This window comes from Semicossyphus pulcher, unplaced genomic scaffold (assembly GCF_022749685.1).
Source record: "Semicossyphus pulcher isolate SPU_LCO1_2020_fin unplaced genomic scaffold, fSemPul1.0.p SCAF_5, whole genome shotgun sequence".
Lineage (NCBI taxonomy): Eukaryota > Metazoa > Chordata > Actinopteri > Labriformes > Labridae > Semicossyphus > Semicossyphus pulcher.
The window spans coordinates 12789369-12810480 of record NW_027211726.1 but is presented as its reverse complement, the minus strand read 5'-3'; the positions used below and the strand labels follow the sequence as shown (position 1 = coordinate 12810480).

Below are 21112 nucleotides of genomic sequence, written 5' to 3'. Positions count from 1 at the left end.
AATGAAGCTAATTAAGTCGCACAGCGGGTGTTCACAGTTCAGTTACTGAGTGTACTGGCAGAGGGGATGCCAATATCCGTCAAATAAATAGCTTCCATCAGATGTCGTTGACAACAGGGTATTGATTTATCTTTTAAGAATCAATATCCCATTGTTGCATAATTTAAGTCTACACCAGCATCACTGGTTAAAAGAGCGTACTGGAAATGCCTTAGTTAGCAGTTAATGAAGGCTAATCAATGGCTGCAAATTTTGAGTATGAAGTATATGAGTGTCTTTTTACGGTTTAAAGTAACAATCTTGAAGATTTTCATGTAAATACATTTCTGTTAAGTCGCCAAATGAGGTAACACAATGGTGACTGAGCCTATGGCACACTGATAAAAGCCTTTTCCATCACGCATTTTCCATCACCCAGCAGTGGTTGGTCTGCCAGAGAGGGTAGGCGGAGCTAAGCGGCTGCTTTTCCACTCTCTGCAAGCATTGCGAGTAAACAGTAATCTACTATGGCTGAACAAACAAAGAAAAGATGGATGACTACAGATACAACTTCAACAATAAGAGAAAATCCAAAGAAAAAGAAACAAATTTGACGCTCAGATGAAGGCAAACAGTCTAAAAAGGAAAGCGACAGTCAGCGAGGAAAATCAAGAGTTACAACCGTGGACGTCACACGTGTGACACTGTCTGGATATCTGGGAAGTGTGCTCCCGCAATTACCGTTTATCGCCACAGGTGCCGCCAAAACGACACTGAGATCTTCGAGATTAGCACTTTTAGGTTGCTTGACAAATGCAGACAGGATTTGGGAGCTGAGTGCAATGGCAAGTATTTCTTAAACGAAGCGTAATAATGTTTCACTTTACAATATAGCCTACTCAATGTCAGGGTAGATACTTGCGCAGTGCAATTTCACAGTGTGCACTGTATGTACATTTGGCATGTGAGGCGAAAACACGAAATGAACATGAGCATAAAATCCTCCTTGGATTGTAATTTGAAAGGGAAAGTGTAAGTCCTGCTCTTATCATTGAGTTTCTCTGGACACTGTATCGATACTGCAGCAGCCAAACGCCCACAGGAAGTCGTTTGAGAACTTGACACCCAGTTAGAGCAGTGATGGGGGCTGTGTGCAGGAGGAGGTCAGGAGGATAAGTGCCTAAGTGCTTTAGACACCCTGATGTACACACATACACACACGTGCACAAACACAAAGGGGATGAAATGACAGCAGGGGTTGTCAACATTAATGATGTAATGGTAAGAAGAAAACCCACAAACCCAAAAGGAAATACCAGAAAGGTGACTCATGGTGTGTGTATTATCGACAGAGCCTTTGTAATAGGAAACCAGGATCCTACAGTGTGTGTTTGAGGGCGTACGAAGGAGACATTATTACAGTAAGGAAGCTATTGACAATTTCCAAAAGCATCTAGAGACTTAAACTGAGAACTTATTAAAGGGCCAGTAAACGCGTCATCTGGCGGAGGTCAGAGAGTTTGCTAAACTACACTTCCTCAATCTGGGATGCCCGCCTCCGTTATGTCTCGTTCAAAATCGTCAGGTTTGAAATGTAGACTGCAGACCTGAAGATGTTTTCAGACAATCCACCGGTATATTCTCATCGTATTTCAGATTCTGTACCGCTCTGAGCCGTTGCTTGTAGCGAAAACAGTAGTGTTTCATTCCTGCGTCTCTTGCTCCGCCGTTCCTGTCAGAGGTAGGGACGCAATGCACGCTGGGTGTTGTAGGAATGTCGAACTTTCTCCACAGCTATGGCGACAATTTAAAATATTATTGCTTCTATTGATTACAGAGAACACCAGCTTTGACTGACAGTTGCTTTTTCCAGGGGCGAACTGCTCCTTTAACGTCCCTCTCTGCAAACACAATGTTAATATTTAGGTGATTTAATTTTAGCATTTAAATTATTTGACAAATTGCCCTTGCTGACACAACAATTTCCCATCAACTGAACATTTGGCCATGGATTAACCTTCACAATAAAAGACTAAATCATATCATAAGTGGCTGAAATGGTAAAAGATCTGGGGCTTCTAACGTCTCAAAGTGCCTATAATGACATCTACAGTAGACTTAACTCTGCACACAACATCTGTCTCACTTATGCTCCCCCTCACTGTCTCTCTCCCTGTCGCTCCTGTCAGAGGTTGATGTAAGTTAAGTGTTATGTAGCCTGAATATGCAGCCACACTGGCGTTGTTACAGTCTAGACTACAAACCAGAGGAGACTGTGGCCTTTTTCATGTCTGAGGAACAAGATTAGACGGCACCTTAAGAGCCGGAAGAAAATATTGCTGTTTTTTTTTTTAATAAATTAGTTTAAGAAATCGAATGTGTGTGACTTTTGTGATTCACGTTGTGCAATTTATTGAATCCTAAGAGTTGAAAGTGTTAACTTGAGCGATGAAATGTGATTCTTTTTCTCTCCGCTGAATATCCCGCAGAGGTGCTAGCATGGGGCTAATTACAAACCAGCCTGTTTAACTGCCTCCACTGCTCATATATCAAAGACGGCCATGGGTCTGTCTTTCACACACACACACTTCCCTCTAGACTGGCAGACGGCCCAAAACACCTGCTCCTCAAGCTGTCCTCCACAACCAGACACACAGGAGAAGAGAGGAGAGGAGCAAGGTTTATTTCTTAGATCTGCGCAGAGAAACGTCTCTTTCCTACAAATTATTAAGCACCTACAAATTGATTTTGTTTTGTTACAGGTAGGTTTGTTGCACAATACCCTCTCGCTAGCTCCAGCTTTTTTAGTGCCGTTAGTTTGTGTTCAAAACAAGCTACTGTGGAGGAGTTAAAGGGCAGTAAAGGGTAGAGTTCAAGCTGCAAAAATCCATCTATTTTATGCCAAACAGTTCCTCTCAGAGTTGAAGCTTTGTTGGCTGAAAGAGGAAGAATTGCAAAACAAACTAGATTAATGTCACCAAAGTTTGAATCTTTAAGACTGAAATAACTTCTGCTGCATGGTGGTCCCGCTTCTCTCTTTCATACCAAGGTCATACAGGTAATTGTGTTGGGACTTCTGTTAGTACTGTACAAAATAAAGTCCAACAACATAAACAGACAAGAAATTATCCGCTGCCATCACTCAGACCGTTACAGACGGATACACATCCACACATAGACACTGTGAGACCGCCTCCAAGTCTGCAAGTTGTGTATAATTGCAAGTTAATCACAGGGGTTTTGGTTACTGTAATTAGACAGAACAATCAAAGGAGAGTCTGATGTGTCATGATGGCTAAACGGCTGGTCTCAGATCAGTGTGAGGGAGGTCAAAGAGTCAGACGGTTTTCTGCCTACAGTTAGTGATTGAAATTAAAGACAAAGGCCTCTTAACGATATAATCAGGAAGATTTTCATTTAAATCAATGTCTGTTAAGTCCCTATCTATCGCCGAATGAGGTAACACAATGGTGACTGAGCCGATGGCCCACTGATGAAAGGTTTTGCATTTGCAGTATTATGGACTGGGTGTCTGTGGCGACATTCGCATAGGCGGAGCTAAGCGGCTGTTTTTCCGGTCTCTGCAAGTGTTGCGAGTAAACAGTAATCTACTATGGCTGAACAAACAAAGAAAAGATGGATGACTACAGATACGACTTGGATGTGACAATCCAAGGAAAAAGAAACAAATTGGACGCTCAGTCAAAAATCAAGTTACAACCGCAACAAAGGAGAGCCAGTGTAGACGTATGCGCCTGCAATTGCCTTTTATCCCCATGAGATGCCGCCAAATAGAATGAAACTGAGATTCGTACTTTAAATTGACAAAGTTTTTATTATAAGTAGAGGCTATATTAAGAAAAAGGTGTGCTGAATTGAAGAGCAAATTCCAATCATGAAAAAGCAAAATGTGTTCTTTTAACATTCTAATCTGACGATTGTCTTCATTATTTTAGTGTCATTAGGGGTGGGACAGAATATCGGTATGGCAATATATCGTCTTCCTGACTTATCGATAGGCTGCCGCCAAAGATCGATATCCTAATTTACAAATGAACGACGCTCTGAACAGATTTCCCTGCGATTTTGACATCACTACTTCATGGCTCCTCGTGGTGGCGCTTATGACATGAATGAGGGGAACGTGAGCGGCAATGTATCAATTATCGTAGAATCACTGTATCGTGATATTATCGTTATCGTGGGCCGTGTATCGTATCGTGAGTTACCCTGCGTTTCCCACCCCTGTGTCTAAAGCTCCTTGTTTTTGCATGTAGACATCAGACCAGGCTCAGTCTGTGTTGCTTTGGCTTTACATGTGGGCTGTGGCGTTAGGCAAACTGAAGTGAGGAAAAGAAAAAGACATTTATGAAACTGTGTGCAACTCAATGCAGCACCGAACAATCACAGCGGCTGAGGAGGAAAGAGGGCAGATGTTCCTTTTCCACACAAAAACACTTCTTCAAGAACCAAAGGAATAAATCCGATGAGAGCAGTCGGACGTTCTGCCTCGCTGCTCTTTGCCTAATGCTCGAACTTCAAGCTGAGCTGGCACACGCTTCAATGTTTGTGTGTGGGTGTGGGTGTGTGTGTGTGTGTGTGTGTGACCCTCTGGACAATGGGTCGTTACTGGAGCGTGCAACAACATAACCCCCGAGGCACCAATCACACCTGCCAGTCACACTATAATTCAAATGCATAGAATACACACACACTTGCAATGTTTATGTCCTTTAGATATATATACTCTGCAGGGAGAGGTTTTAAACACAGTTCGGACACAAATGGGGGCAGAAATATCTTACACACACACACACACACACACGCTCAGATAAATCCAACACAAATGCAACATAATAAGGTCACGTAAACGCATGACTGCTCAAACACACTTATCTGCAAAAGCGCACACACTGTGATACGCACATTCACTCAAGTGTGTGCAGTTCAGGTGCAGAGATAAAGCTAACTGGCTAACTGGAGCGGCACGCATGTTAATGTATCCCCCTCACACCAGATACACCATGTATAATTCATCATAACAGATTTAGGACGAGTGAGCCGGTGAGATAGCGTACGCTCTGAAATCATCTTATTTTTAAATAAATCAAGACGCATTATAGAGTAGTTTATGTGCTGTCCCAGTTGTAAGCATATATAGCCTGTATACACTTGCTTAACCATTAAAAACATGCTTTTTAAGTAGGAAGAAAATCAAACATAACATTAAATATTTAATTCTTCTTTGACATTTTATGAGAGCAAACTCTAGGGAACTGGTTCACAAGGCTAAAAATTACTGGGTTGGCTCCATACTGTCTTAAATGTAGATGTAGAGTCTAGGGATGCACGATATTATCGGCACGTTATCGGTATCGGCCGATATTGGCTTAAAAATTAACTATTGGATATCGGCCAACACGCCCATATCCGCCGATATAATCAACCGATAAAATAATGGGCTGCTGCATACTTGATTAAATGCCCGACCTCGGCGCAATGTCCCCGGCGCGAAGAAGACCTGCGCGGCGCAGCGTGATGACGTCACGTGTGTCTACCTGCAGCATGAGAGAGTTAGAAGCCAAAATGTCCGTGGTGTGGAAGTTCTTCAAAGTGTCCGAAATAGATCGCAAAACTGCTATTTGCAATGACTGCTCAGCTTCGGGGATGCGAGGAGGAGCCAAGGCAAAGTCTTTCAACACTACAAACTTGATTAACCATCTCAAGACCCGTCACCCCGACCGTTGTAACAAATGTGATAAGAGTATCACCATTATACTGTACGCTAATTCCAATACAGAAGAGAGTTGATGATCTCTGCAATTAGGTGTGCGGGGAAAAAAATATCGCTATCGGTTATCGGCTAAATGAGTTGTAAAATATCGGCATATCGGAGATCGGCAAAAAATCCAATATTGTGCATCCCTACTCCATGCTGTCTTAAATGTAGATTAGAGCCGTACGGGACCATGCTAATGGATGTATAACTAATTAAGCTAAATGGCCCGATAAAAGTCTTGGTCTTTAAAGCGCATTTCATATTTTTAACGATTATTTTTTAGCTTTTTCTTCTTAGGAAAAAGGGTCAAATATGTAATTTAAAAATAGATACAAATACAGCTTAAATCGTTTATTGCTTCTCTCATTCAAAACCTTCCAACGGCAAAATCACAATCAATTATGATTCGGCTAAGATGCTTGAATGTAACAGCAGGTAAAGGTGCAATGCCCAGTGTGTATAAGAAGTTTAGCTCGCTATGAGTCTTGTTTAGCAAATTTCCATTAATTATGAACCAAGAACGAAATATTAAAACACACTGAAATATTGATGACATAACCTAGAAACAAAACGCCGCAGGGGGATTGTTCCTTCGTGCCTACACACACACACAAAAATGCACACACACAAAATCAGAAATACACACAGACACCTACGCTCAGAGCCCTGTGGGAAACAGTCTACATAAGGATGCACGCTTGTTTCATCAAACACAGCCCACTAATCTGACACACCTCACACATACCGCCTCCCTCCCTCCCCCACACACACACACATAGAGGCAGAGGCAGAGGCAGCGCTAACCCTCTCTCGACTGCACGTGCACACTTCAAGTTGAAGCCTCCTACAAGCAAACAACCAAACAGTTGCATCACTTTTTTTTAAGATACACACAAACACAACTTCCGTAATAAGAGCGGCTGATCGTCAACAACACAGAATAGAAAAGAAGTATGACGTGTGTGTGCAGATTAATGCAGCAATCGTTTTCGGGCTGCCTGAGCTTACTTTCATTTTTGATTAAACTTTGGTTAATTTCCTGAATCAGTTGATGAATTGGTCAATAAAGATCTGTCACAATGTCCAAGGGAGCCAAAGTTAACACCTTCTAATGCTTGTTTTCTTCGACCAACCGTCCAAAAAACAAGGATATTTAATTTAAAGTCATAATTAGGAAAGAGAAGCAGCTACATTTACACATTTGAGAGTCTGAAACCATTAAAAAGTTTGGTATCTGCCATTTTTTTCCCAGCTCTATTTTCATTAGAGTTAAAATGCATTTCATTTTTTTGGTGGTTTTTTTTTTTTTGGCGGTTTAGCAACAATCTTCAACCTCCTCCTTGACATCATCACTATTTTAACAGCTACATTTATCAACAATCCTTTTAAAAGTATACTTTTTTACACCTCTTACGCAACCTTTTCTTTAACATCATTACTTTAACTACCACAAAGCGCACTTATCATCAGTACTTTGTAGTCACAGTAATGACAGCACATAAAGTATGTTTATGTAGTTTTGCTGCTACAGAACGCAAACACAAATGTGGTTTATGCTCATTCATACATAATACATAGATACATAATTAAACAAGCAGAAACACACACTAAGCATGGTTTCACACACATGCAACCACTGACACACACACTACTGTATGTTGAAACTCTTACCATGGTATAGTCCTTCCATTTAAAGTTCGGAAAAGAGAAGAAGAGTGAGGACGAGAAGAAAAGAGAAGAGAAAAAAGATGAGTGAAGAGAAGAGAAGAAGAGAGTGTAATCCCCCTGACAAACAGCTTAATTGGGGAAAAGCCAAAATCCAGAGCTTCTGTGGTCTTTGGGCTAGCGTTCACATGTGCTAGCCAGCTAACTCAGTAATGATGGCTAATGTCGGATTAAGCTTACAACCCAGCCTCATCCTTCTCCTCCTACTACTACAACTACACTGACACACAAATACACAGCAGCACGAGCGGGAGTAGAGAAGGGGAGGGAAGGAGGGGAGAGGATTGAGAGGAGCAGTAGGCGGACTGTGAAAGAGGGGGGAGGGACACGGAAGAGAGGAGAGGAGGAAGGAATAAGGGGGCATGGAGGAGGGGGGGTCTTTGTCTCCCAGGAGAGGGATGGAGGGGGAGAGAGGGAGCCAGATGTACAGGAGGCAGAGGGGAAGCAAGTCAGGAGGGACATGATGAAATAATTTTAGGGAAAGAAGTAAGAAAGAAGAGGCGGCAGCGCAACATAACGGAGAGAAGACGGAAAGTGAGGAGGGAATAATATAACGGCAAAAGACAGAGCTTAAAATGATGGAACAAGAGAGGGAGAGCAGCATGGGTTATTTAAACTCTGTGTGTGAGAGAGCTGTGTTGCCTTTGGCTATTCTGCCTCTCTGATACAAACGCCCCCCCGAGGAGCTGCTCAATTAGTCATAATGCAATATTCTCAACTCGACTCGGCCCGACGCAAATCGTCCATCTTTCCAACAAAAAGAGATGACAGGAAATTCCAGACACGAGGAATAACAGACAATTGTTCCACTGATTTTGTTATGGAAGTGGCGCAAATTTAATCACATTACAGTGCAATCAAATCACATGCTGCGCTATGGAGGGAAGTACGCTCATGCTAAAGTGTACTAATATTTCAATGCAGAGTAGTTTTCAATCTATTTTCTCAAACCATGACAGCTTCTTACTTCATATAATTCATAAAAACTACATGAAAAACACTGAAATAAATGTGAGGGATTATAGTTTTATTTCATTGTGTGACAGACGTGCAGCAAAATAACAGACTTGTCAATGCACTTTTAATGACCCCAATATGTGGTGAAACAATCAGAACTAAATATGTTCACCATCAGATATCTCAGGTGCTTCTTGTATATTCAACTGTTCACTGAATCCTAGACTCATTTATATCCGAGACCAGGGCAGTGCACAAAATAAAACACTGGTCAAAATCTTCAGACTTCATCTTTGTCTTGAGTAACAGAAGACTAGCTAACTAGTCTAGTTCAATTTTTTTGACTAGTATTCTAGTACGAGCCAAAATTACCTTACTAGTAAACTAGGGAGTTTCAAAAAGATTCACTAGTAGTCAGGGCAGCACTAGTGAAGGCAATTTTGACCTTAAAAGGTTAACTAGTGAGGCTTAAAATGTTTACAAGTTAACTTGTAAGAGCCAAAATATCCACCAGTAACACTAGTGAAGGCGTTTTTAACCTTACTAGCTAACCAGTGGGGCTCAAAAAAAGCCATTACTAGTGTAACTAGAAGTTATTTTGTCTGGAGAGCCAATAGGAAGGCTCAGTTTATGTCCCTTTCACACCTATTCATTAGCATTTACAGCAACTAGTGTAACTAGTGAGCATTTTGGCTTTCACTAGTAGTACTACTACTTTTGAGCCTTATTAGTTAACTAGTAAAGTCAATAAGACCCCAACTAGTATTACGAGTGACATTTTTGCCCCTATTAGTTAACTAGTATGTCTTTATGAAACTCACTAGTTGACCAGTAAGGTAGAAAAAAAAAAGAACTCACTAGTGTTACTAGCATGCTTTTGGATGTTACTTGTTAACTAGTGAACATTTCAAGCCTCACTAGTTAACTAGTAAGGTCCTTAAGCCATCACCAGTGTGACTAGTGGCGATTCTAGCTCTTACTGGTTAACTAGTAAACATTTTGAACCTCATGAGTTAGCTAGTAAAGTCAAAATGGCCCTACCTAGTGTTACTAGTGGACGTGTAGGTCGTTACTGTTTAACTAGTAAACATTTTAGCCTTACTAGTTAACTAGTGATGTCAAAATATCGCTCACTAGTATATCTAGGAGATATTTTGGCCCTTATTTGTAAACATGTCAGAGCTTTTGCTGTCTTCTAGTTAACTAGTAAGGCTTTTGCCGTTTAACTAGTGAACTAGTGCTGTCAAAGACTGAACTAGAATAGGAGACTGACGCTTGATATCAAGGAGATTGAATAAATGCTCAAAGGGCTTTCCATATAGTCTTCTCCCAAAGGCAGAAATCTGTCTCTGGATCTGTCCCATCCATGGCCTGTTTCCACTGTTTGTGCCTGCAGATATGGACCACAAAAAGTGCCATCAAAACACTCGCAACTTGATACCAGGACAGAGGCAAGCTCTCTATTTCTCTCTCACAAGTAAGCAAACAGAACGACAAGCTCGGAGTTGCTCAGGAGTAAAGCAGATTAATGGGCCACTGGATTAGTAGGCCAAGATGTCACACAAACACACACACACACACACACACACACACACACAGCCGCTGGTATATTCTGACTCTCATTCAGAAGGTGGGTCTAAGCGCCGACCCTCTATCTCTCTCCCTCCTTTCTGTCCTTGTTGACTTTATGTGTTAACATCGCCCCCTAGTGGCAGTACATTTCCAAGTGATGTTTTCACATAGTTCAACCTCTCTGCAGTCACTCGGCATGCTCTTTAGACAAGGACAGAAAGAAAAAGACAGACAGAGAGCCTCGACACTGTTCTTCAATGAACCTTTGTTACAGGAGTGTGTCTGCTGCTGGTGACTAATCACACAGACACATTTACACACAGGCAGACAGACACTGTGCCATTATACACACGTCTGAGCTCAGCAACACTGGTTTATGGTAGGAGACTACTGCGTGATGTCATACCTACGGCTCGTATCCAGGTGTTTCACTGCTGATCTGTGCATGTGTTTCCATGTGATCTATGATGACTGTGTGTTTTTGTCAGTGTGTGGTTGTGCGTGAATGAAGAGATGAGGTCATATGATTGGACAAGCAGACATTGATGGTGGCTTTGGTCTCATTCTCTCTCTCTCTCTTTCTCTCTTTGTCTCAGTAAAGTACTTGGCTTGTTTAACTTAAATACTTCATGACCAGTTTAAACCTAGAAACCAGTCACGCTATACTTGTGTACGCAATCAGTTATCAGTCAATGTTTCTTCATTGTGTTCAAACATTGCAACATAGGGTACCTGGATAAATAGCAGAGCTATGATGTCAATTATTTAGTAAACATTTAAGAATTTAACCAACTTGCTGTGGCATTCATTCCAGTTGGTGTCGTGAGAATCATGTCTTGTAATCTTGTTTATTAATATGTACAAAAAATGTCTGAAGAACATTTTAGAAACACTTTTACCCAATACCAGCAAAGTCGCAACTTTTTCGGGAGAGTTCAAGTGTTCCTTACACTTTGTATTGAAAACAAATTAGATACAACATTAATCTGTGAGCTTTAAAGTGCTGGTAGGTAGATTGTTACATGCCAACAAAGCAGGCTAGCTGTTTCCCTAGCCCATTTTACATCGCAATTCCGCTACAGCGCCGTAACGAAGCTCCGCCATAATAGCGCCTTTGCGAATTTACAATTGCACCAAGCAAAGCTGGCATAAAGCCTATTTATTTGTCTATTAACAGTTCCGGCATTGCGAAGCAAATGTGCGCAAGGTGTAAACAAACACGGCATGCTTCACATACACACACGGCGCTGTTCCACTGTTTGCACTGACGCCGTTTTGCTTCTCTTACGCCCCAGCCCTTTTCCCACTGGTCAAAAAAACCCGCTAACACCCAGCAGGTGAATATCAGCATTGAGACCCGGGTCAAAATCGCCTCGGCTCCAATTGGAACACAAAACCCGGGTCGACGTGCTAATCTCTTTCCGGCGCGATGCTATGACGTGCATTGAAGTTCCGGCTGCTGGAGCGTAAATACAGAAGAACATACAAAGGCAGATTTGTTCCTTTCTTTCGTGCAAGATGCAGCAACACTGGCATGACAGCGAGGTGAAAGAGCTTCTTCTGATCCGAGGGGAAGAACCCTGTTTCAGGCGCGTGTGTGATGTCAGATGGTGACGCAGCAGAAAAAGGAGTATACTCCACTGGCAATGGGAAAAGAGACAATCGGCAATTAGTAGCGGGTCTGAAAAACCCACGTCAACGCGCTCATTTTGGTTGAAAAGGGGTATTTGTTACTACCTCCGATACCGCCCCACCATTCCGCCTCTGTGCGTTTTAGATGAGGCGTAACAGAGGCGCAATAATTCTGCGTCGAACTGGCAGTGTAAAAGTGGCTTCTGTTTCCAGACTTTATGCTAAGCTTAGCTAATCAGCTCCTGGTAGTAGCTTCTTATTTAGCATACAGAGACCATGGCTTCTTATCTAACTTGTGGAAAGAAAGCTGTTTAGCATATTTTCCCAATATGTTGAATTATTCCATTAACCATGGTACCACCATTTCCACCAATATAAGTACACAGTAGGAGCCCCGACAAACACTGCCATATACAGCTAAGATTCACATGCAGTGGGTAACAACACATTTTCTATATCAGGTACAAAGATGAAGTGTTCATGTGGAAAGGGATTTAGTGCATACTGGGACTTTCTCTCCTTCACCCCATCTTCATGCTTCATCCTTCTATTTCTGTTTTTCTCTCTCTTTTCTCCACAAAGTTTTCTCCTCCTCCCACCTCTTTTCTGTCTGTGTCTATATGACAAAGCCCAACAATTACTTCTTTCTCTCTCTCCCTCTGTGACTCACTGCGATGTAATTACACCGACTGCCCGCTCAGACACGAGACACACACACACACACACACACACACACACACGCACAGAGAGAGAGAGAGAGAGGCAACTTATTTACAATATCTGTGGTTGTAATTGTTCTTTTCTAGACTGCAGTTCAGTCGCTGCTACGCTTTGAAAAACTGAGGGAACAAGATAGCAGTCATTAGTTTGTTGCTTCATTTTGGTTGAGTCAAGGACGAAGTCTAATACACACACACACACACACACACACACACACACACACACACACACATATATATAAATTTCCACTTCCATTCATCACTAGCTGACAAGTTGCACCAGTGACCTGCATGACCGAAGGTAGCTCCCTTGTAAGTGTGTGGGGGTGTGTGCGTGAGTGTGTCCTTGTGTGTGCATGCCCCAAGGAGGGACAAGTCATTAACTATGATGTCATTTCCTGCCATTGTAGCAGATTTCAGTGCGCACAGTAGGAGTGCTTCGCTGCACAGCGGACCATCTACACAACTGTATTAGGAAAAGCTAATGAATGAAACTCATGCGTCTTATGGAATACAGTTTCTAACACCTGAGGTCATTCTCACTGCTTATATCCAGCACTGAGCCCATACCAGTGCTCTCTTTTCCCAAGTCTGAAATACTGATACCTCGCTGTGTGGAACTATTTTTTATTCTTGTAAGATAAAGCCAGAGATAAGTGTTAGACAGCAGCCCAACGTGACTGGAAAAATAGAAAAAATAGTGGAAACACTGAGCTGTAATATCACACAGAGTACTTAATACGGATTTATTACGTTTTAGCCGCAAGCCGATCTGCTTAATAAGAAGAGTAGCAGAGCTGATACAGATCATGATACAGGGCTAACCTTTCTTTAAATGATTAAATATGAATGAGGCTAACAGTAATGTTGTGAAATTAGCACCCTTAATGGCAACAGCGTAATGAATGTCGGGGATTGAAGAAGAACTACAAAATATGTGATGATTGATGTGGAGAAAGGCGATTGGAAATGAGACGTCCAACAGCACAAGGGAGGGCAGCACTACATGTGTCTGTAGGCTAATCTGATCCTTCAAGGTAAGTTGCTAAGAGAAGCCAGCTCTGCTTCTAAACCAAGACACTGCTATAACCTCCTCTACTGTCCTCCAGTGCGACTGCCTCTTTGCTTGATAGTACTGACATCAGCCAGACAGGAGAAGCACTCGTTGGTTCACTGGGGTTTTATAACTGAACTATGACCAAGCTGCAAACTACTTTTAATGAGTGTGAGAAAATCGGATGATGAACAATAGCATTTAACAATGGGTCTCAAGGTGGCTGCTCACTGCCCAGACAAACGCCGACCAACTCCAACTGTTGGGTCAGTGTGCGCCGACAGTGTGTGTTTGTCGGATGGAGTTTGACATGTCCAGTCGGGTTTGGTGGAGTTGTGGAAAGTGGGACCAATGTGCACCTTTTCCCAACAAACCGCAACATTATGAGAGTGCGTTCCCTTGACAACTAGCCTATACTCGTGTGCGGAACATCATAACACACGACCTTCGTCCATGTGAAATAAAGCAAAAACTTAAATAAGAAAAAGTAGGCAACAAAAGTCTGTCCTGTCAGCTAACGTCGGGGCAGTGTGGAGCTGGCAGTTGGTTTTCCGGAACATTTTAAAGAATGCATCCAGCAACTGCCGACTTTAGAATGTTGAGGTGAGTTGGGCATTAGCTGTGCCCCAATCCAGCGGCCGCAGCCTTGGATGGCCGTATTTGAAAGCCGATTGCGTCACAGAAACGCGTCGAAGGCTGTCCCAATTCCAAGGCTCTTTCAGATGCGGCCGACAAATGCGTCCTCTGTTTCCCCGGCCGCGAAGGATCCATCGGGTGCATCTTTCGTGGCCCACCGTATTTGACTTTTAAACGGCCGAGGAATAAACTTTAAAAAGTCAACGTTTTTGGTTTCAAGTCAAACGAAAAGCTATAAAGAGATACACATGTTTAAGAAAACTTAAGGGCCCTTGAAACAAATTATCTTTAAAATAAGAGGTTAAGTTACGTGACGTCAGCTATGCTAGCAAGTTAGCCCGCTAGCTACCTGTTGCTATGCGACAGGAGCGGCGTTTGGTGACGCAAGTGTAGACCGGACTGTCTCATTTCAGTTCGGCTTCAGCTGTCTACACAGGCTACGAATGGAGCATCTCCGTGGACCGCCTCCTTCAAAGGCTGCAGCCCCTGGATTGGGACACAGCTATTGTCCGGGTTGTGTGCAGTCATCTTTACAGGTAAAATATTACTCTAATGAAGGCTAGTATAAGGATTAAGAGTCTATGGGGGCTGAACTGACACTAACTGGGCAGGGGAGTAAAATATATCAGCAATAATTGTGTTTGTTTGTTTGTGTTTGTCAATGAGGGTTTTTGTAGCCTTACCTTAAACCTACTATGCCATCTACACTACTTTTAAAAAAAAAAAAATTATCGGCCGACATATACCAATACTAAGAAGGGCTGCACGATATATTGTGTTTGCATTGACATCACTATGTGCGCATGTGCAATAGCATGTACCATGCTAAGTAAAGCAACTAAACTCAAACTACTACTTTTTTGCTGCTTGATAGAAAAAAGGAAAACTTTACTAATATAGTATAATATTACAAATATGCCTTTTATGATTTTATTTTTCAGCTCTAATGAAAAAAGCAGGACTCTGTCTTAAACAACAAATACACACAGGTGTCCACCTTCCGGCTACTATTGTTATATTTAAAGTTCCACCACAATGAGCAAACGCACGAACGCAACAGCAAGAGTGAACAAGCATATCGCTAAATCAAGTTATAACGAGTACAAAGATATTCCCAACTGAAATAAAACGGAGACAGTGTTTACTGATCTTGGGTAATTGCAGTAATTATCAGAGTACCACAAACAAGCATGCACAAACACACACAGGTACACACGGACAAACCAACACACACATAAACACTCTGAGAGGTCCGAGTAGTGTTTCTGCGGCTTGGAGGAAGAAGGCGTTTTCCTCTCAGCTCCTGGGGGACGCAGCATGCTTTAGGATGTACAGTGAGTTACTTTGTGCATGTGTGTGTGTTTGTGTGTGTGTGTTTGTGTGTTGGGGGGGCTGCTTCCTGAATGCAGCCAATCCAGAAGCAAAGGGAATGGACGTTCATTCAGTCTCCTAAACACACATACACACAGTCCTTTTCCGTCGCAGCTGAAACCACATGCAGGAGGATGCAGGGGGATTAGTCCCACGGAAGATGAATTTATAGACATATATGTGCACTTACACAAACACACACGGTTAGTCATGCTTCCAAATTAAGTCACAGGTGCGAAACAAAAGCCCCTTTCCCATTGGTCAAAAAACACGCTAACAGTCGGCTTTTTTGCTTAATGGGAAAGGCTACAGTTGGCATTCAGACCCGGGTCAAATGACTCTGCAGTAGACCCGGGTAATTATCGCCTCGGCTCCGATCGGCATTGATGGGAACACAAAACTTCGATATGCTAATCTCCGCCCCCTTTCCGGTAACTTCTGCAAGTCCTTGTCATCTTAGCTACATCTCCGTCCAAGCAGCGCTCGAACATCGTTCCAAATTTGTCGTGCCGAGTTTGATAAACCGAATGAATGAGTAACAGATGCGGTGCGTTTGTGATGTAGAGACGGTGGCGCAGCAGAAAAGAGACCGACAGGAGTACACTTCACTGGCAATGGGAAAAGAGACAATCGGCATCTATAAGCGGGTCTGAAAAACCTCCGTCAACGTGCTTATTTCAGTGGGAAAGGGGTAAAAGACAGCCATTTTCCCCCATTCCCGAAGGTGAGTCTGCAAACCGCATTCATACATTTATGCAAGATGTGAGAAAACAGCTGCACGTGTTTGTTTACACAGCGAGTCTGAAGTAGCCAATCACTGGGGGAAAAATGGCCACCATGTTTGCTTGGAAAACAGCAACCAACTTATTTTGAAAAACTGAAAAGTAGAGTCGTTGTTTTCCCTCCAAGACAAATAACTTCATTTGGTATCATGAATTCCTCACATATTACAGACACACACACTCTCTTGTTTAGGACGTCTTTACCTCCATATTGCTCTCACTAGTTGGAGTCATTATAAGTCACACCACATACTGCAATCTAGACATAAACTGCTGCCTTTGTTACCCTCTTTTCTCTCTCTGCAGTTTTTCCATCTCGGTCTAGAATAGCATAAACTTGAGCAGAATACATAGCAGTGGACTACAAAGAATAAAAAAAGTTTATTAATCGGACCACAACACAGCACACGCTGGCAGGAAAGACCAAAAGAAAACAGACCGCAAAGAGCCGAGTTCTCTGCACTGTAACAGATTGCTCCTGTAAGATCTCTGAGTGTAGTCAAGTGTTTCTATAAATACAGGCCTCCTGCACTGCTCTGCAATTTACACACACACACACAGAAACATAAGCACACACACACACACACACACACACAACACTGCCACGCCTGTATTAGCCTGCTGTTGACCCGCCGCAGGATGAGTCGTGTCAAGAAAGAGGGGAGTAACTTTTCAAATGGATGGAATCTGGAAAAGAGACACAAGAGCAAGTTATTGGCAACAGTGGCAAGTGAAAGGTTTCCTTTAACAGGCAGAAACCTGAAGCAGGACCAGACTCATCGGTGAACAGCCATCTGCTGCAAGCGGATGGGCTGAGAAAGTACGATAGATGGAGAGGCACAAAGGCGTTACCCAAATCGAAGCAAAATATTGTAGTTCTGTTTTTCTCGCTCACAACTTTGGAGAAGCCGAGCAAGAGTAAGCTAGATTTTGCAAGTATTTAAAGATAAAACTGCCAAAGCCACTCAAGAACACACACTGCATCCTCACTTCGGACGCAGAATGAGTCCAAGAGGGAGCATTGGGAAGAGAAGAGGGACGGAAGAGACTGCAGTGCATCCTTGTCATCGCTAACAGTATCCAACTACTTTTCGCTGCCATTCTTATGCAACTAGCTCAATATATTTTTAGCTAGCTGAAGAAGTGTTCAGGCAGAGTGTGTGCAGGTAGGCAGGTATGTAGGTAGAGAGGCTGGTGAGGAATTCATTAAATGGTGGGACATACTGTACGTGCTACAGGCCTGGGCTAGCAAGAGATACATTTGATTGATCAAAGATGCCTTAGGGCAACATGTTCCCACTCAAGATGATGAATTACATGGTATTCAGTTAGGTCCTATGAAGCCAAATTAAAGGGCCAGTTAGCCAATTTTTTTTTTACCTCAGTCAAATCGAAATAACTTTATATTGAACACACCCAAAGGTTGCTTGTTGTCAACTGTAAAAACGGCATGATGTTGCTGCCAACACCATCAAAGACTACTGGAAAAAAGTAGCTCTGCATGTGGTGTAGCTCTTTGTAATACTAAGTGAGCTGAATGCATGCAGCCAGATGCAATGCATACAAGCCTATCAAGTGGTTGTGCTAATCAGCAGTGCGAGCCTCGTTAGCTAAATTGGAAATGCCAAGGAGATTATAGCCTATGTCATATGCAGGTTGCATCCATAAACCATGACCTTTCAGAAACATTGCAGGCTTTGATAACATCAGCATACAATCTGCTGCTTAAGGTTGAAATATAAGTGTGCAGAACATCACTCCTATTAATTTACTCTGGCTCTGAAGCATCAGTGGCCTCAGGATAGCGCACTTCATTAGCATTTTCTTAGATGTGGAATATGAAGAGGAGGCAAATCAGGCTCCAGTAACCTTTAACTGTTGGGAATATGCAGAACACATAGCAGCATTTTTCTGACATGTTTCACTTGGTTTTGATTATATTACAATTTTAAGTGACCACTTTGTCAGTATAACTATTCTGATGTTTAAGATTTAGTGAAGCCATTTTTAGGGAACTTTAATTCAACATGCAAGGAAATATGAATGAACTGCTCGTTAGCGTTAGCATGCGACCAAAGAACTTACTGTTGCAGGATGCATGATATCCGATATGCCGATATTTTCCAAACCTTTTTGAGAATTTTGATGCCGATATATAAGACACGTTTTTTCCACCTAATTGCAGAGGACATCAAGGCTCCCCTATTGTGGAATTGATAACATGCCTACTCTGAAGCCCCTTTCCCATGGGTCAAAAAACCCGCTAACACCCGGCTTTTTTGCTTAGTGGGAAAGGCTACAATCAGCATTCAGACCCGGGTCAAATGACTCTGCAGTAGACCCGAGTATGTATCACCTCAGCTCCGATCTGCGACTCCTTGTCATCTCAGCTACAAATTCCGCCCGTCTCCGTCCAAGCAGCGCTGGAACATCGTTCCAAATTTGTCGGTGCCGAGTTTGATACACAGACTGAATGAGTAATAGATACAATAACATCTTCACTGTTTACTAACCCTGTTTCGGGGCACGTTTGTGATGTCGGTAGGAGTATACTTCACTGGCAATGGAAAAAGAAACAATCGGCATCTATGAGCGGGTCTTCCCGGGTCTGAAAAACCTGCGTCAACGTGCTAATTTTGGTGGGAAAGAAGCACTATTGTTGTGGCCCACTGGCAGATGCAGAAATAACATAATACAGTGCTTTTTAAAATGTACACAGTCACTGCGCAATATAAGAAAACTACTTAAAATTAGGTTGTGTACAAATTGCCATATTTATTTGTTGTTTTTAGGGAAACATCCAGCATTTAGGCATAATTTAACCGTTGTTGTATTGGTGGAAAATATTGTGCATCCCTAGTTACTGTGGAGTTGATTAGTGGAATAAGTGCTACTAAAGGTCAGAAGTTCTGAGAGATCTTGGAGATGGCTTTGATGTCTTGTTTTCTCTTACAAACAGCCTGAAGCCCAAAGGTATTCATCTTAAAATAATATTAAACTAAGAAAAGCAGCAAAGCATCCAGATATGAAGGTAGAACCAATGAATATTTAACCGCATGGAAAATAGTCAAAACTGATCCATTAAGATAGAAGAGAAGCAAATCAGTAAGTTCAGATGTTTCTGACACCAAATCAAGGTAACACACAACATAGAATCCATGACACAAGTGCAATTACTTGAGGTAGAAATTCAGCAGCTAAATGTAGGTTAAAGCGGTGAACTTATTTAACGTACGTTCGAGTTGACGTTATTCTACATTCACTCCATGTGACTGTGGCGACGAGTTTTGTGGCAGGAGCTTTCTCTTCTATTCAACTGCTTTTCAAGTTACCTAAAGAAAAAAACTACGTCATACTTATCGTGCTGTAAAGATAACTAACTTATCGGCTGTTTTCCAATTCTAATAAAAGTGAACAGACATTTCAGTGGCTCTAAAACTAGGTGAGGAAGCAGCTAACGCCAACCAGTCAAGACGAACGTTCTAAACCAACCGCATCCCGTACTTTCTTTTAGCTCTTGAAATAATCCCCAAAACACAACATCACTTACGTTGACTTGTTCCAGGGGACGTCCGAGGGGTTTAAGTAGACTTTACCGGTGGGAGAAGCTGTTAAAAGTTGGTATATAATCCGTTATTTTAGTTGAAGAGCCAGGAGCAGTTACAGTAAGGGTTTTTTTCGCTCCTGCCTATCTCCCCTCTCTCCCTTTCGTCTCGTCGCCTGTTCCTGCTTCCCCTCTCCACATCCAGCATTCCAATATGGCTGCTGCAGGGAGCGACGCGGAGAGGGAGCGGGAGCGAGCTACTCCCTCTGAGGAAAGCCTCGCCTCGGGCAAAGCAAACAGCAACCCATGAATGAATGGATGGATGAATGAATGAATGTAAAGCTACTTTATATGTTATAATAAGACTATTATACTATAGTTAGAGAAGTGACAGTAGAAGCCCAGTACTTTACGCACTATTTTATCTTCATCAAATAAACACGATATTTCACTTAATTTAAAGTAGTGATGAAGTAGCCTAATATTAGCATATATTCAAGATGGGCTATAGTACAATAAACTAAATATTAGCATCAAAGTATACTTAAAGGAGTGGTGGAAAGGAACATTTACCCAATTACTTTTCTTAAACACAATTTGTCAGTACTTGTTTACTTGAGCAATTCCCCTGTATGCATCTTTATACCTCTATCTTTGTATTTCCCTTCTTTTGCAGAAGAGCTGTAGTTCCTTGTTACTTTTCAAAGTTGGATTTTACATACAAAACATATGATAACTTGAATAAATAAAAAATAAAAACAAAAAGCATATGAAGTACTACAATAGCTTTACTTTACTCAGCTTTAACAATAACATTACACCATTTACCAATAATATTCAAGTACTTTTGAATTTTGCTTTTGAATGCAAGACTCTAACTTGGAAAGAAATGTTTTTCACTGTGATGTTGTGACTTTTACATAAGAAAATTATTGAATACTTATTCCACCACTGACTTAAAGTAGCCTCCCCAAAGTGACAGTACTCAGAATAATGTAGCCTATAAGGTATTGATGAGTACATGTCTACATCACTGTAGTGTTGCAGCACGTAAAATTGGGCCTTATTTTTATGACTATATCTTAATGAGTAGATTGTTGAACTGTTTTAGGACACAGCCGGTCTTCTTAAAGGCTCGGGCCACAACATTGGGTCAGACAAAATGTCCCATTTTTGCTGTTATAGTAGATGAGTTGGTGCAGATCCCTAAATACATGTGCAACTTATCAAATAACACATAATAACAAGTTATTGGGCAGTTGCCGGCTTTGCCTAGTTGGTGATCCAGCCCTGGTATTAAACTGTTTACCCATCCACTGATGGCCTGAACTGACAGGCAAGAACATTTATTGATACCTTAAT

General features: G+C 42.0%; 1 protein-coding gene across 3 annotated transcripts in view; it reads right to left on the bottom strand.

The window, feature by feature from the left end:
• The window catches only part of ptk2aa (protein tyrosine kinase 2aa), a 69837-nt gene extending 49906 nt beyond the window's left edge, over positions 1-19931 (bottom strand). For 2 of the 3 annotated variants that reach the window (XM_069681161.1, XM_069681163.1), the window contains exon 1: positions 7430-7435. The gene's annotated coding sequence lies outside the window, so the exon portion shown is untranslated. Of the gene's footprint in view, positions 1-7429; positions 7436-19756 lie in introns of those variants that run through there. The other variant, XM_069681162.1, reaches the window with a different exon arrangement.
• Positions 19932-21112: the final 1181 nt, after the last annotated feature.